At 37.5% G+C, this 18,663-nt stretch overlaps 1 non-coding gene across 3 annotated transcripts; it reads left to right on the top strand.

Moving 5' to 3' along the window:
• Positions 1–646: 646 nt before the first annotated feature.
• Positions 647–17,768, top strand: LOC107829086 (uncharacterized). Of its 3 annotated transcripts, XR_012708859.1 has the most exons (5): positions 653–838; positions 6,289–6,534; positions 6,613–6,713; positions 12,623–15,756; positions 17,168–17,768. It is a non-coding gene; the product is annotated as an uncharacterized LOC107829086 (transcript). The 3 variants fall into 3 exon arrangements; XR_012708857.1 differs by having other exon boundaries at positions 647–838; positions 12,623–17,768; XR_012708858.1 differs by having other exon boundaries at positions 647–838; positions 6,289–6,445; positions 12,623–17,768.
• Positions 17,769–18,663: the final 895 nt, after the last annotated feature.

Here is an 18,663-nt window from a genome sequence, read left to right on the forward strand (position 1 = left end):
TTAGATAATGTCTTCTAAAATTTTGACTTTGAAAATATCCCCTTCTATGCCAGTTTTCAATGAGAAAATGACATTGTATAGCTGCTGTAAAAATAATAGCTGAAAAAATATATAAAATTTGTATATTATTTTGTATATATATATACACACACTTTTATGTTAATATACAAAAATTATACAAATTTTATATACTTTTTCGGCTACCAGATGTAAATAGTTTCTAGTTTTTTTCGCTACCAGATGTAAATAGTTTCTGACACGGACTAAAAGTGATAATACAACGTGGTTATTCGTTTGCTTCAATAATATGCCTAGAAGTAATTCTGGTTGCTCTATTTTTTTTAAATTTTAACTTTTCTTTTTGGAAAAATCAACTGAAAATTTTAAATGTATATATATACAAAAAAAATATAAATTTTATATATTTTTAGCCTATTATTTTTACAGCGGCTATACAATGTTATTTTCTCCTTGAAAACTGGCACAAAAGGAGATATTTTCAAGGTCAAAATTTTACAATACATTATCTAAAAATGAGTAATTAAAGTGATAATTTGTGTTATTTACTAAAAGAGAGGAAACAATGTCCAACATTATATCATTGTATTTGAGTGTACCAAAATACACCCAAAGTTACAATATTAGTCAAAAACTATAGACAGTTACACAGAGAGTCACATATCGCCGCATCCTTCTGATGCGAATGCTTTAACTCGCTTCTCTATTCACGCAGAAACACTGATAATGGCAACGGAAGGGACAGAATCTAACTACAATTCGTCTACTGAAGGTCTTCAGGACCAATCTTCGCCTCGCGAATCGCTGCCTCCTCATTCAGGTAATCATCACTGTTTTTATTCTCTTCTTTAGCGCATATTTTTAACATCTGGATGCTTCAGATCTGCTATCTTTTGTTGTTCCGTATTTGAATTTTATGATAATGCCGTTTTACATTGTTGATCCGCCGTTCTATACGACAGTGTGAAAATCAGTATGTGAGCAGGTTTTTTTGCTTATATGTGTGATTTTAAACCCTAAGGATGAATTTTGGTGTTTTTTGGGATGTATATGAGTTCATAATCCGATGTTTGGTTCCAAAGATGCGAATTACGTCTCAAATAAAGATGTGAATTACGTCTCTAGATATACTTATAAAAAAACTAATATCTAGCCGATTTGATCCCTTGGAAGTTGGAACAACTCAACGAATTTAGTAAATTATTTTAGGAGGCCCTAATGACTATAGATCGAACCTATCCAATTTTTACACTATGATGGTTGGCTGTTCATGGCCTAGCTGTATCTACCAACTACCGTCTTTTTTCGGGATCAATATCAGCAGTTCGTGATAGACAACAAGACTATTGCACGTCGCGAGAAAAGCACACTGGAAGGTTAGCTGAACCTTTTGGTGTAACGGAAACACTTAGTAGGTTCAAGAACACTTCTTTTGGCCCAAAGTGGCTCAATATGTTCAACTCATTGTGGAGAGATGCACCGTTTGTCACAAATCCAAGAGCCATCACCAACCGTGCATGTGTGCACATCTAGCAATTCTTGGAATGATGTTAGCATAGATTTTGTGGTGGGCTCCTTGGAACAAAGACTTAATAATGCTAGTTAGCTGTCGGTTTTCTAAATTAGCACTCTTGAGTCGATGTAATACCATTCATAATGTCTCTATTATTTTCTTATCATTCTTCCAAGGAGGTGGACAAGCTTCATGAAGTTGTAAAGATAACAACTTTAGGTTGTGACTTAAAATATACAAGTCACTTTTTGAAGACTACGTTCGGTACCCATTGACAGACATGGTGAGAAAGAGTCTCAGAAAATGAGACTTCTACCACATTTTGAATTTGCTCATAACATGAAGAAGCTTTGTTTTTGACAGTGTTTTTGAGAGCGGTCCTTCGGTTTGATTCGTATTCCGATCAAAAACTTTATTTCTTAAAAGGATGAGAAGCGCAAAAAAGCGACAGAGGCTCGCCTCGCTTCAAAAGCGAAGCGCACGCTTCATTGAAGTGAAGTGCAATTCTTAAAAAAACATAATGTAAACCTTGCAAAGACACAATATAAATAATCAAAAAGTTCAATTTAAAAACTTAAAAGTAGGTACCACAAAATCCTCCATAAACCATAGGGCAAGCAAAATCAAAACCACTAACTTACTAGAATCAACATCTTATTCTTTACTCTTCTTGTTCTTTTTCAAGATTGTCAAAATCTTGAATTCCTCTATTATCTTCATATTGCTCGTCATCTTCTTCTTCCCCCTCCTCTTCCTCTTCATGATCACTTTCATCTTCATCAATTAGGGATAGAGATCGACTTGTAGTAGCCACACTTTTTCCCTTCCTAGTCGAGCTTGAACTTGAAGTATTCCCCCCTAAACCATAAGCGTTCTCCCCAACTCCACTAGCATCCGCAACATCACCCCAAGTGAAATTAGAGTCCCCTTCAAATACTTCTTCATCTTCACAATTTTCGGGGACTCCGGTTAGCCACTCATTTGCCTCATTGTCCAAAAGAATTGGATCGATTAGATTGCGGTTGTAGCAATGCCTCAATGCTCTATTGTATTTTATGAACACTAGATTATGGAGGCGCTTCAAGATTAGTCGATTCCTCTTCTTTATATGAATCTGCAAACAAGATGTGTCAACTAATTAGTAGGAGTTAGGACAATTGAGATATAATTTACTTTATCTTAAAACACGTAATCATTCTTTTTAGTTCTCACGTGTTAAAAAACGCTCCAGTTCCTTTCACATCCGGATGAACTACGAGTTAAACTTAGAACTTTGATGGCGAAAGTCTGTCAATCCGGAGTCTCTGCACCATATTGGTCCCGCCACTCAACTATAGAAGTGAAAAAAAACTATTCAACAGTTAATAAGTATAAAAAATACATTAAAAGTTAGAGCTATAAAATATAGAAGCACTCGATCACCGGGCGACTTCGTCTTTCTTTGTTTAATAGCCATTCGCAGCTTAAAAAGTCCTTCACCTGCCTTGTAAATAGCAAACTGATCTACTATCTTTTCTTGCAAGTCTTCATCTGGGGTCAACTTAATAACACACTCATGGAATCCCTTCCACATTTCTCTAGCCAGTGAATTATTTTCATACTGATCATAAAAGAGTGACGGGCTCAGAATAGGTCCAGCTGCATGCAAAAGTTGATGAAGTTGTTCCGTCCATCTTGAATCAATGATCTGAAAGACCTTTGCATATTTCTGTTCATCAGTGAATGATGCTTGAATAGCCTCCTTGGCCCTATCCATAGCTTCATAGAGTTAGCCCATTGATGGTTTTTGCTCCCCTTCCACCAAACGGAGTACTTTAATCAAAGAGCCACCAATTTTAAGAGCATGAAGGACATTATTCCAAAAAGAATAAGAAAGAATAATGCGTGCAATATCTTTCCCCCAGCTTCCTTTGCAAATTTACTCTTTTCCCATTCCTCTGAAATGAACAACTTTCTCAAATTGGCTTTTGCAAGTGAATACTATGCAAAGTCAAGAAAGCAGTGGCGAACCTTGTCTTGCCCGGTTTCACCAAATGTTTTTGTCTGGTGAATCTTCTCATCATATCCAATAACAAGGGCTGCTGAGCAATATAAGAATATACCCCAACGCCCTGACCAAAAACTGTAGAGAAGGGTTTTTCCTTGAAAATGTCCCCGAATATTAAGTTGATACAATGAGCCGCACATGGAGTCCAATAGACATTCGGGTACACTCCTTGCAACATACCACTCGCTTTAGCATTTTCACTTGCATTATCAGTGACTACTTGAACAACTTTGCTTGGGCCAATCTTTTCAATGGTGTTCTGAAACAAGGCGAACATTTTGATGTGGTCAGTGGACGAGTCGCTAGCATCAATCGACTCAAGAAACAAATTTCCCTTGGGAGAATTCACCAACACATTAATAATCATTTTCCCAGTTCTTGCCGTCCACTTATCCATCATAATGGAGCATCCATACTTATTCCACATAACTTTTTGTTCCTCCACAATTTTATTGGTCTCTTCCACTTCCTTATTTAGATAAGGACCTCTGATTTCATGATAAGTGGGAGGCTTCATCCCAGGTCCATATTGACCAACGACTTCAATAAAGTCTCCAAAAGTGTCAATATAGTTGACACAATTGAAGGGGAGCCCAACATCATAGACTCATCGTGCAAAAGCTTTAACTGCACGATCCCTTAAAATGTCCTTAGCAATTTTTTGCACATCTTTTCCACCGCTCATTGCTTCTGGCTTATTTGGGAAATAACAATCTATAGGACCTTTAGTCCTACTCGTACCCGTCGATCCATGGCTTGAAGAGATTGCATCTCTTCCCCGTTTTGTTGGAAGTGACAAACCTTCACCTTCTTCCATATCATCATCATCATCATCAAGATTGGTCGCAAATGGTTGATGACTCATTTAATTTTTTTGCTCCTTCTTCGAACTTTGGGTCATTTTCAAATCCCTATTAAGATATAAGAAAAAACATAATCAAATAAATTGAAAATATAATATATATAATAATTAACTTTATAAACTGAAATACACATAAAAATTAATAAATAAAGGCTAAAATACTAATCAAATAAACTGAAAATATAATATATATATATATATATATATATATATATATATATATATATATAATTAACTTTATAAACTGAAATACACATACAAATTAATAAATAAAGGCTAAAATGCTAAATAAGAAGAATAAAAGGAAAAAATAAATCGCGCCTGCCCTAGATGTGAGCAGACGCCTGGACGGGAACAAGAAGAAGAAGCAGAGAGAAAAAAAGGAGAAAAAGAAGAAAGAAGAAAGAAGAAAAAAAGAAGAAAAATTACCTGGAGGAGGTCTCTGGTCTTGGATGGTCTTGGCTGTCGACTGGAACCCTAGCAGCAACAATTGATTTTGGGAAGAAGAGAGAAATGGCTGTTCACTTTGGTCTTAGAACAGACCCGAACTTTATTTTTTTTTTAAAAACTGACCCCTCTGAATAGAAGCGAGCGATTCTGCGCTTCTCGCTTCTAGGTCGCTTCGCTCTTCTTCTACTGAAGCTAGCGCTTCGTCTGGTCGAGTCGCCTCATGTATGAAAAAGTGAGCAGCCATCGCTTCACGTCGCTTCTCGCTTAAAGCGACGAAGCGATCGCTATTTAAAACACTGGTTTTTGAGTTGGAGAATTGCAACTGCGAGCCTAGGGACTCTTTATGACTGTACCTTAGGAATGAGGCATTCTGTCCAAGCACAATTCAGATCTAAAGCCTCAATTAAAGGGCCTTTTAGAGTGCTCAAAACTTTTTTGTAGCAACACTACAAGCTGGAGCGTAAGGGAGGATACAGTTGGATGTCAAACATCTCTTACCCTAACATGTATATGATTAAATCCAAATTTGAGGCAAAATCCTCTCCATCTAGGGGAGATTGATGCAAGAACGAGTAGCCAAGTTTATATTTGCGCTAAGTCAAGTCTAAAGCTCCAATAGCATTAGGTCACTTTAGGGTCTTATTACAATATCTAAAGCTTTTACATGCATTATAAGACTGCCCAATGTTAGTTGACCTAACAAAGTTATGATTACTCATGTTTGGGCTAACAAAGTATGATTATTACCATCTATCAACTGGACTATAAGGGTGATGACGCACCATATATGTGCAAAAGCATTACTGAGCTGATTACTGATAGTTTGAAAGTAATAAATGCATGATTTTTGCAATATTTGTTACAGACTAGAAGTTAGCAGTATTTTTTTTAAAGTTTCTTTCTCCATTTAAGTTTTTGTTTGTGTTGAATAACCTTTTTTCATTGTTATTGCGTTTTCGTTTTTCTTAACATGCGTTTTTCTTGGTTAAAGTGGGCGCTTTATTTGCACTTTAAGCCCAGCAGAACTTTATGCTTTTCCCACTTTGTATAGTTGACAATATTATCCTGTATTGCATCGATTTTGGTACTTTTCCTTGTTTTTGAAGACGGTAAATGAGGTGGCAGATTTTGTTTTCATTACTAAGGATTTATATATGAAGAGCTGCTTGATATCACGAGACAGGCACATAGGTATTGCACTTTGTTTAATGCCTTTGCGATTTCATGAGCATCATGTTTACTTGTTATCCTTTCAATTTGTTTGTTCAAAATCATGATTTTAATTTTGATTAGTAGCCTGTGTTGTCACTATCTCTTCTGATCACTAACTTACAATATCAATTTTAGGGCTACTTTATTTCGTGTTGTCTCTTATTCCTTCTCACTCTGATGTTCCAGCCTCCAGGCCACGAGGAGGAGAAAACTTATGTCAAGTTTCTTCTATCAAATACTGAAGCCGGCTCAATTATTGGAAAAGGTGGCTCAACAATCACCGAGTTTCAGTCCCGTTCTGGGGCAAGAGTTCAGTTGTCACGCAACTTCGAGTTTTTCCCTGGTACGTCAGATAGGGTTATAATGGTATCTGGGCTTGTGGATAATATACTCAAGGCAGTTGAACTTATTCTTGGTAAATTGTTAGATGAGGTAATACACCCTCTTGAATCCCATTCTCTGTACATTTATCGATATATTGATTGAAATACTGTCTCTTTCTTGAGTCAGTTTTATGCCGAAGATGGTGTTGACCCGCGATCAAAAGTTAGACTAGTTGTGCCCAATAGCTCTTGTGGTGGAATTATTGGGAAGGGAGGAGCCACGATAAGGTATGAGTTCTTACTAAATTCGTACCTCATGAGCATTGCGGTTGCATTTTGCGTATTGCTCTTAGAAATGCACCTGAGTTTCATGTTCTTTTTTAATTGAGAAGCAGTCCACCTGGCAAATGTCCTTGATTTTTTTCTTTTATTATTATTATTATTATTATTATTATTATTATTATTATTATTATTATTATTATTATCATTATCATTACAGTGATGTACCTAAATGACATAATGTACTGATATACTTTTTGCTGTAATTTTCACTCACTTTTATTTTATTTGGAATGATGATGATATGAGTTTAGCTTAATGAAAGATGTGAGGATTCATATAGCCGACCCCAACTTGTTTGGGACCGAGGCGTAGTAGTTGTTGTTCTTCTCAGAGTTATGGCAAAAGTTGCATGTTGCCATGTGCTGGAGTGATTCTCTTGAAATGAAAGTGTTCATTTGTCTTTGGTTTCTGACTGGCACAATGATCAATTGCTTGAGGCCATGCATCCATTGAATAATGAATAGCATCTTATTACCCCTTGAAATAATATCACACATGCAAATAGAGGCTTTGCTTCTATGCATGTTCAAGCGACTAAGTTCCTTCTTCCAATATGAATCATCAAGATTCTTTTTTCTAAATTTGTTTTCTAGATTAAGTCTCCATAGCTAAATTCTCTGGGTCAATGTTACGATATCCTGTCCTAGACCATGTTTGCCCTCAATGTGACACTTGGGAGTAGTATGGGAGTAGTTTCTAGAAGTTGAGCTTTTGCTCTTTTACACTTTTAGGTTCTCTTTCTATCTGTTTCATCAATGTCCTATTCAATTCAACCAAGTCCTATGAGCACAGATCAACTGATCAACCAAACAAAAAAAGAGGGGGTGGGGGGGTGGGGGATGCTATATGGATGCAGACTGAAGCTTTAACCTTACTTAGGCATTGAAGGCTATGAGTATTTTTGTTACTTGGGATAGGAGATAAATGTGATCAGTAAATTCAGTCACCGTCTATTACCTATCCGGAAAAAAATATATTCAGCCACCTTCTCTTATATTAAGCTAAAAGGGGGATTGTAGTCCATGTAGACAAACTGTTTAGGGTGCTGTAGGAAAAGGTCTCTTGTTGCATAGTTATTAAGGATTAAAGTATATGTTCTATCATTAACTTAAGTTATTATTTTTTGTTACAAACAAAAATATGTTTTAGACTTGGGACTATTTCGTTGACCCCAACTTGCTCGGGATTGTGGCATAGTTGTTGTTGTTGTTGTTGTTGTTGTTGTTGTTGTTGTTGTTGTTGTTGTTGTAGTATTCAGGACTTTCACTGTGTGTGTGTCCATATATGTCTTTCAGCAAAAACTGTAATTTTGCTGCTGGATTCCGATTTGTGATTCCATTAAGAATGCGATTGATTTTAGCCGTTGGAAAAGTCTTTCTTCTACATAGATGGGTTAGGCTGGGTTAGGCTTGCATCCAAGCAGATGTAGTGCATTTTATTTGATCGATGTTAGTTTCCTGGTTAATACAAATTATTGTGTGTATTTTCTGGTAAACCATCACAAATACACCCTGCTGATATTTTGATGACATTATATAGCTTCTATGTTACTTATTAAGAAGAATATATTCTATATGATTGCTTTCTATTTCTAAAATAACTGTGAAAAGTTTCTTTGATAGCAGATAAGATTATCAAAGAACATGTGATACTTATATTTGGAAATAGAATAATGTAGAAACAACACCTTTTCAGAAGACATAACAAAAACCATTTCTATAGGAAGGTGGGGATTTTTATGGTCTTCCAAAGACCGGTAACATTTCTCTTAAGTTAAAGTGCTCCACATAGTATTCCGAAGTTGAAAATATGACTCGGTATGAGTTTGATCTTAATATCTCTTGAATTTGACTTTGCATTGCACTTATATATATGTATACTTTATCGAGCCGTGCTATAGTCGGCATGGTACGACACCTATTGTGCAACCACTGATCAGTTGGGTATGATGAGACTTGATATGAGACATTACCGAGTCCTTGTGTGGCTGGGTACGATGATGTGTTATGTGAGGCTACCGAGTCCTCATGAGGTCGACTACGCCGAGTCCTGTTGAGGCAATGTGTAGTCGAGTCCTCCTAAGGTCGGATGCGACCGAGTCCTCTATGAGGACGAGTATGGTGTGATGTGAAATAAGACTTTATTGAGTCCTCTCGAGGCCGGTTACGCCGAGTTCTGTTGAGATCAGGTACGATCGAATCCTCTATGAGGCCGGGTACGATATGAGATGATATGCCCAAAGAGTGGCTGAATGTATATATTATAATTAATAAAATGCATGGCTCCAATGAGTGGCTTGATTTGTTTGCAAAACTTGCATACATTCATGAATCCATGGTTATAGAAGTGCACGCCCTCAGTGGCTTGTCTTCGGTATACATGTTAAAATTGTATATTTCTATCTCTTATGTTATGCCTTTGATTTACGTATGTTATCCGATTTACATACTCAGTACATCTTTTGTACTGATGCCCTTTTCTTTGGGCGTTGTGTTCATGCCCACATGTACATATAGACCCGGTGGCGTCCCTCCCTAGCAAGGTACCTGCTTGAGTTGTTGGTTGTCGCACTCCACTTCTCCGGAGTAACTGACCGAAGTGAATAGGTACTAAAGCACAAGTTTCAGTCATTTTGGGGTACGGTGAGGCCCTTTCCCGACCAAGTCATGTACTATGTTTTAACACTCTTAGAGGCTTGTAGACTAATATTCGGATGTATGTAAAGGCTGGTTATGACCATGTTGGTAACAACTGTGAAGTTGTAGTGTTAATATTCCTTTCACAGTTAGATGTGCACATTTTAAATTCTGGTATTATTACTTGGAGGCTTCGTTGGCCTAGGTTTCCTGATTAAAAATGGTCTTAGTAAGGATGTTGGTTCGCACGGGGCCTTCGGGCATCGTGTGCCTGTCGCACCTCCCAAGGTTGGGGTGTGACAAACTTGATATCAGAGCAGGTCTGTCCGAGGGAGTCTGCTAGTCGTACCTAGTAGAATCTTGTTTATGGGTATGTCGTGCACCATACTTACAAACAAGAGGCTACGTGATATCTAGAGTGAATACCTTTCCTTCTGATCTAGATTGTGCGCTAGAGCGGGGTCGTAAGTATTCGTTTCTAATCCCCATCTTGTTTATGTTTATAGCGATGCCTACCACAAGATGCCAGACAGTTATTCGAGGATTGAATGAAGAAGCAGGAGAAGGTACCAACCAGGTGCCACCTGCCCTTATGGGTCAACACGGACCCCCCAATGAGGCTGATACTCAGGTTTCGGGGACAACCCCAATACCCCCAGAATGACAAAGAGAAGCTAACGAGCCTTCGATTCCTCCCCGTTTGTTCCTGAACAAGATCAAGATATGAGGACTGCTCTGCAGTTGCTGACTCGATTAGTAGCCCCTCAGGCCCAACGTCAGGTCCTTGCCACCTCAGATAGAGCAGATAGTACGAGAGTTCGGGATTTCATAAATTTGGACCCCTCGGTATACACAGGAACAGATCCAAACGAAGATCCCCAGAATTTTCTAGACCAGATGCATCGGACTTTATGAGTTATGCATGCCACTAATACAGAGCCTATGGAGATTATTTCATATAGATTGCGAGATATTGCTGTGACTTGGTATGAAACTTGGGAACAATCTAGGGGACCTCTTGCCCCACCAGTAGGGGATGGATGGAGTTTTCTGAAGCCTTTCTACAACAATATTTTCCTATTGAGCTCTGCCGAGCTAAACAAGACAGTTTCTTACGTTTGGAGCATGGTAACATGAGTGCTCGGGAGTACATCATGCAGTTTAACTCCTTGACCAAGTATGCTCCTTTGGTTGTGGTCGAGATGAGTGATAAAGTACATCTATTTGTGGGTGGTTTTGGACCACATTTGATCAACGAGTGTACCATTGCTTCTCTAAGTCCAAACATGGACATTGCTCGCATTCAAGCCTATGCGCAGAGCTTGGAGGTTAAAAAAAGGCAACAACGAGCTGCTCTAGAGCATGATTGGGGCCAACATAAAAGAGCCCGGTCTATAGTTGATATAGTGAATCTCGAGGTGAGTCCAGACTTTCGTTTGCCCGACACCTATCTTATCCGGTAGCTAATACAACAACATAGTTTCAGGGTCAGCGTCATGATTGAACCACTCATTTTGGTTAGGGTCAGAACCCCCGAGGACAGAGCTCACAATATAGTGGAGACCCTAATAAGATGAGGCCCCGACGCCGCATTGTGGTCGGTGTGGTAGGAATCATTTTGGCATTTGCCACCAGGGTTCAGACATATGCTATTCTTGTGGGCAGCCCAGTCACATTATGCGTTTTTGCCCAGTGAGGAATATGGTAACATGATGCCGCCAACAGGACCTGCAACATCTTCGTCATCATCAGTACACCCTCATAAGGAAAGCATGCAACCGTCGGTAGGAAGAAGTAGAGGTAGAGGTGGAGCATCTAACTCGGGGACAACTGATATTCAAGTTAAAGTATGTGTATTTATATGCATGCCGTCTCGCATTTTGCTCATATTTGGTGGAATCAGGATGTGTAATATAATAATTTATTCTAATTCATGGTATTTTTATGTGTAGGAGTCACCCGAAGCCAATGAGAGACGAAATTGCACGATTTGAAGCAAAAAAAAAGAACAAAACAAAAAAAATGGGCCAGTGTAGCACCCTGGGTAGTGCATCGCGCTACCCGTGGCACAATTTACAGATCTAAAAATTTGGCCAATAGGCGAGCGCCAGGGCTAGTGTGACGCGCTACCCTGGGTGCTGGGTGATGGAGAATCTCCTATTTTGGGCGGGACAAGGTTATTTTGGCCCTACACACCCCCAACTCGTATAAAAAGAAGTCTAAACCTATTTTGGAGGGGGAGACGCCACTTTGAGAGGAAACTTTGAGAGAAAAACACAAGCACGAAACACTCGAGAGAAAGGATTCTCAATTTTTCTTCACCTTTCTTAGTATTTTCAACTATTCAACACTTATGAAATTGTTTAACTTTATCACGTGTGGCTAAGAACCTCATTATTCTGGGGCTATGGGTCGTTATTGACTATTGTACTTGACGATTGATTGCTTTGCTTGGTTTATCATATTAATTTGTTTATTCAATCTTGCACTTAATTATTCTATTGCGTAGCTAACAATAGAGTACTATCTACGAATTTATAGTTGAGCTCGAAAGTGGGAACTATAGATTGCATATAAGATTGATTAGAGTAAGTTTTTGAATCCGGGCATCAGAGAATAGATTCGCGATTAGGATAGACATATTCTAGTTGCCTTACTTGGTTAGTTTTGCAGGAAATCTATATGCATTCTTGTTAATTCTAATTCTATAGACATATAGTATTAGGTTGGCTTGAATAGGTGAGCGAAGCGTCGAAAGAACTTCGCGAGCATAATAAACCCTTTTAATCAATAAATTAGATAAATCAAGTGATTAAATGAACCAGAAGAACTCAATAGGAGCGACATTAATCCCATAACCCCAGAATATTCCCACCTCATTGAATTCTTTCTAAGTGTTTGTTTGCTTTACTTGCGATCTTATTTTCTTATTAATTTATTAGTAATTTAGTTAATAAAAATCACCATCATTTTCCTCATGACTACTTGAGTAATAAATTTATAAATAGTTTAGATTGGACAATAGTTGATCATAAATCTTCGTGAAAACGATACTTTCTCATCACTTTATTATCGATCGTGTATACTTGCATGTGCGTTTGGACCCAACAAGTTTTTGACGCCGTTGTCTGAGATTTAGAAATTAGCTACTTGTCCGAAATAAGATTTTATTTATTTTTGTTTGAGATTTAATTTGTTTTGCTATTTCTCACTCTACAGGTGTGCATATTGAATGCTAAGAAGAAGTAACAGTTTGAACAATCTTACGCCTTTTGATCTTGAACCCGAAAGATCGTCCACAGGTTAAGGACGGAGGCAGAAGCAAGATAAAGAATTGCAGAGTTGCGCATCGTAGTCCAACCACAGCCAACTGAGATGGCAGAAAATGAATAGCGAACCAGTGATTGAGGCCTCAAGGCCTAGGCTCACGAACATGAATCAGGCTATCGTTAGCCTAAAATAACTGGGCACTTCGACCTAAAACAGTACATGATGCAACTAATTCAATCCATAGGGCTATTTGTGGGTTTGTCGAGTGAAGATCCCCAAAGGCATATATAAATTTTTTTGGAGATTACGGATACATACAACTATCTGAACGTCTCCAAGGACTATGTCAGACTAACTTTGTTTCCCTTTTCTCTGATGGGGGAAGCAAAGTAATGGTTAAACAAAGAGCCTGCAAACTCAATCCTCACATGAGATGATCCAACACGCAAATTCCTCATCAAATTCTTTCCCACAAAGAAAACAAAGTCATTGAGAAGCCAAATTTTGGGGTTTCAACAAAAAGAGGGCGAGACTCTACGTCAGGGCTGGGAGAGATATAAAAAGCTACAGAGAGATTGTCCTCACCATTGTCAAACTAATGAAGTGTTGGGACACACGTTTGTGGATGGGTTGGACGAGACCTCCAAATTGAATCTAGACTCAACTTGTGGAGGAAGTTGAATGCAAAAGCCCTACAGTGAGATTCAGACTCTGCTGAATAATTTCACTACAAACGATCATAACTGGCAACGTGAGAGTGAACCAAGAAGAATGATCAGATAGAAAGCAACAGGTATACTCGAGCCAGATGAGATGTCAACCATGAGGCAAGAAATTTCTAAGCTTACCAACAAAGTGGATAAGATGGCAATGGGTCAAGGGCATCAAATGCATCAAGTTCAGAGGATTGCCATATGTTTTGAAATTTGTAGAGAAGGTCACACGAGTGACCAATGTTCGGTGAATCCAGAATCTATTTATTATGCGAGCCAGCAGAGTAGAGGTCCAATGATACAAAATGCACAATATGGGAACACTTATAATCCCAACTGGAGGAATCACCCGAGCTTCTCGTAGGGTGGAAATCAAAGTCAAAATCAAAACCAATACAGACCCCAAGGAAACTATAACCAAAGCCAAACACCACCACAACAAGCAGAAGAGAGCATAAATGACTTGTTGAAAATGTTGTTGCTTGACAACCAACAGCTTAGAACCGACAATCAATAACTTCGGCTTGACAATCAACAACTCAGGACTGATTTTAGAAATTTGGAGAGGCAATTCGGGCAAATAGCCTCTAATCGGAATGTTAGGCTAGCTGGAGCACTCCTAAGTGATATTGAGAAGAATCCCATAGAACACGTGCAATGAATTAATCTGAGAAGTGGGAGAGAATTAGAGGAGCCTCCTTCTCAAAAGCATGTATCTGAAAGAGAGTTGGTGCCTAAGCCAGTAAAAGAAGCTAAAATAAGGATGATGAACACAAGCAATAGATAGAGGTAATGCCACCAACGCCTTTTCATCAAAGGTTGCAAAAATTGAAAGATGATTCCGAGTACAAAAAGTTCTTAGATATATTGAGCTAGGTGCGTGTGAATCTACCTCTGGTAAAAGTGCTGCCAGAAGTTCCTAAATATGCCAAGTATCTGAGAGACATTGTGGCCAACAAAAGAGGGTTGACAGAGTTTTAAACGGTTGTACTTACTGAGGAGTGCAGTGCTAGAATACAAAGTAAGATCCCGCCTAAGTTGAATGGTCCAAGTTGTTTTATAATTCCCTTGGCGATTGAAAAACGCGAGTTTGGTAGAGCCTTGTGCGATTTGGGAGCGAGCATTAATTTGATGCCACTATCAGTGTTTAAACAACTTGATCTAGGAGCACCTAGGCCTACTACTATAACACTACAGCTAGCAGATCGGTCATTGTGAGCACGCAATTTTTTCCCTACCCATAGTTTACTCCTAAATAATTCACAAAAATAATTTTCTAATTGTCTTTGATTTTTATATAATTTTTAGGAATTTCTCTTTATTTGTTTGGTTGCATTTATTTGCATTTGTGCATATTTAGGAATATCGTAAATCATGAAAGTCATGAAAAAATATTTAATCTTTATTTCATAGCATTTTAAAATTTTAATTGCATTGCATCACTAAAAATAAAATCACAAAAAATGCATTTAGTTACTTTGCATTGTAGGTGCAGTTAATTAGTCTCTTTTCTTTTAATTTGTAAAAGTAATTGATTAGTTTTAGTTGTTAAAATAGTTAAATGGGTTAATTTTGCATATTAGTTTTAAAATTAGGTTTGTTAGGATAAGTGGCTAATGTTGAAAATCAAAACAAAGAGGGAAATGGGAATTGGTGGGTTAAAAAACCGGACTGGGCCATTGTTTCAGGCCCAAACCTTTGCCCAAATCACTCCAGACCCGATCCCTTCGCCTCGTCTCCAAGAGACTACCAAACGACGTCGTTTTTGGCGTGCGTAATCTCGGCCATTCATTCTTCTTGATCGAACGACTGGGAACTAACTCTTCTTCCCCATATAACTGTACGAACCAAGTCCCTACCCCCAAAAGCCTCTCAGAACACCCTCTTCTCTCACCACTGTTTCTCTGTCCAACGCCGCCGCTGAAAATCGCCCACGGCGGCGGCCGACTTCCAAACATCCCAAAATTTTCGACACGTGATCTCCATCTCCCTCTCTCTCTTAATCTTCCATTGGATTTTTCTTAAGGTCCTCATAGTTTCATGATTTTTAGATCTAAGAACCAAACCAAAAATCTAATCCATCCCCTTCTTGTTTTCTCCTAAATCTCAGCTTGCTCGAGGTCGAAACGTGCACCAATTAACCCTCCTTGTTGTGTATTCCAATTTGGTATTAGTATTCGATCTGTTTCTAGGCCGTCGGAATCTTTTGTATCTGTCAAACTCCGTTGAACCTCAACGGGCTTTGTCCAATGAAACACTTATCGGACATCAAGGGTCCAGATCAATGTTCATTAGACAAAGATCGTTACCGTTAAACATTGAAACGCCGGTGTTTTGAATCATCTCCTTGGCTTTTGGGTCTTATCGACTGTAAGTTTCTTTTCCTTAATTTTGTTTCTTCATTATTATTCACAGATGTCGTGGTTTTAGGTGTTAATGTGTTAGTTTAATTATTAGTAGGCATAGTTTGAAAAGTAAAGAGGAACTGTTTGATTACATTGATCATTAGCCAAATTACGTGATTGCATATTCCAATTTGTTTTAATCGCTGTAGTAATTGTTGTTTAATCGGAATTTGAAATTGATTGATAATGTTTTGTTGATTATTGGGTATTAAGAAATTTGCGTCTCCCTATAAGGCAGGCCCATTGGATTCGAGTTTAGGAACAAAGGGGCAGAAGGGTTAGAGGAAAAGGAATAATTTAAAAAGGACATGTTTAGCAAACAAAAGAGGGAAGGGGTCGGGGGTAAAGGGGAAAATAACAAAAGAAGAGGGATGAAAGAGAAAGGAAATAACTGAAAAGATTCTCTGCATTTTCTATATAACATAATACACATTGATAGATTGTTCATTCATTCTTACTCACACATTCTCTCTCATCTCGCTCACACAAAAATTCTCACTCCTCTCATTCACTCACACACTTCACGGACTTGAAAGCTCTTCATATTCAAAGCTATGAGTAAAAACTTTAAAAATTTAAAAAATATTAACTGAGATCTGAGATTTAGGATAACAAAAATATCAAAAAGGGGAAAAGTGTAGAAAAGGGAATTTCAAAGGCTGGACTGATTTCTACTCCTTTGTTTCAATAATATCTGGTTGCTTTGAGTCGATTTTGGACCTAAATTGAAGATGTGTTGCTGATTATGCATTGCTGAATTCTTCTCGTCTTCACTCTGCCTTTATTTGGCATTTCAGTGTCTGTGTTGCTGATTTTGTTTCGAAAATTGAGAAGAAAATTCAAGATTCAAAAATATTTTCTTTTTTCTTTAGAAGTTTTTCTTTCATAAATTCAAAATAAAAGTTCAAAAATTTAAAAATATTTTCTTTCTTTTTTAGAAGTTTTTCTTTCAAAATTCCAAAAAAAGAAAACAAATCAAAATTCAAAAAAAATAAAACAAAAATATTTTCTTTCTTATTTAAAAGTCTTTCTTTTAAAAAATTCTCAAAAAACTAAAAAATAAAAAAAAATCAAAATTCAAAAATATTTTCTTTCTTCTTTATAAGTCTTTCTTTCGGAAATTATAAATAAAATTCAAAATTCAAAAAAGGGTTAATTTATTTACTTTATTTCTGATCTTTCTGAACTACGCAAGATCTGATTCATGTTCCTGCATGATACGTAGGCAACCCATAGCAGGTTCGATTGAATGGTTAAAAAAAAAAACAAAAAAAAGAGAGAAAAGAAAGAAAGAAAAAAAAAAGAAAAGAGAAAAGGAAAAAGAAAGAGTGTTCATTCTAACATGTTTGTTGTTTTGAAATAAAACCTGGTTAAAGGTGGTCGGTTTGTTGGTTTGCAATGGCGAGTCACAAAAACAATCCAAGGTTCCTCAGAAATAAAAATATCTTCTCAACTAATGGAACAAGCACCACTGTTTGATCCAAGGTCACGAAAAGGAAACTAGGCAAGTTGGTCGTGAAAAATCAAAAAGGGAGGCAAATGTTGGTTGACTTTACCAGGTTTAAGCAATAGGATATGCGCTGCTCGGGATGATTTGATGATGGAGAGACATGAAAATCTTTCAAGTCCTTTGGGAAATTAGTTGCTATGAAATCTCCCATGTCGTCAGTCCTGAAATCCGATAGTCAATATTGGGAACGATTTGATCAAAAAGTCAAAATTTGAGTGTTGAATAAAAAGCAATAAAAAAGACTGAATGCCGTAGTAGTGCTGATATGCAAATTTGTGGCTAAGATGTCGCCTAGCAACTGGAAAGTCACTCCTCTTTTAGACATAGAGGAGTCTTGGTAGCTTGTTTTGCCATATTTTCTGTTATCTAGGTTATCCAGGGCTGTAAACCCGATTTCAGTTTATTTGTCTTATTGTCAAATCCTTCCATCCTTTATTTAATGAAATACAGTTTGTCCCTTTGTGTTATCCTGTCTCTTTGTGTCATTCTATGCTTAATTCTTTCGCCGCTAGTTTTAGTGACATGACATGCGTATGGAATTTTCGACCGGCTTTTATAAAATTGATCTAGTGTTGAATTGGATAACTGAGAAAAAGACATTTTTGATGATTAATAAAGAGTCGAAACACCTTGGAATTAAGCTCGAACAAAATTCATGTGGAACTAGAATAGTCATACTCGTGGAGGTTAACGATCTTTACCTTCAAATCATTGTGAAGATCGGGTTTGAGGAAGAATCAATTGATGGTGGAAAGTTTGACATTAATGCATGGAAACTGTCTTTCGACCATGATACACTAAGAGACAGACATGTTCATTCAATCCGGTGATCGCCAAAAGTTACTATGTTTGGCGTTCTCGAGGCTGGGAGGCCATTTTTCTGCTATCCAAACACTTTATACCCTTCCTTACCCCTTTTGAGCTTGAGTTATTTTCTTTGACCACCCTCTTTTGGAATCAAGTTTCGAGTTAAGTCAAAAAATAAAGAAAGAAAAGAAAAGACCATGCCCCAAGAGTATAAACTAGGGAAACTCTTAGAAAGTTCAAGTGAAAAAAAAGATCAGTCAAAGGTCCATACCCCCAGAAAATAAAAGCTGGGGCAATTTGTTTTGGAAAAAAAAGAAAAAAAAAGGCAGAGAAACATAAAGAAAGATGAAAAAAATAGTTAGGTCAGATGCTTGAACTATGTTTGACCTGAATCCTTAAAAAAAAGAATACGTAGGCAGCCTTACACGGTTCGATCCGACCAAATAAGAATCCAACCAAAAAAAAAAAAATCCAGTATCTAAAACTAGGGCATGAGTTTGTTTTAGTTTTTGAAAGAGTCGATTCCAAGAGTTGTAAGTGTACAACCCATCATAT

Source organism: Nicotiana tabacum, chromosome 4 (genome assembly GCF_000715075.1).
Source record: "Nicotiana tabacum cultivar K326 chromosome 4, ASM71507v2, whole genome shotgun sequence".
NCBI lineage: Eukaryota > Viridiplantae > Streptophyta > Magnoliopsida > Solanales > Solanaceae > Nicotiana > Nicotiana tabacum.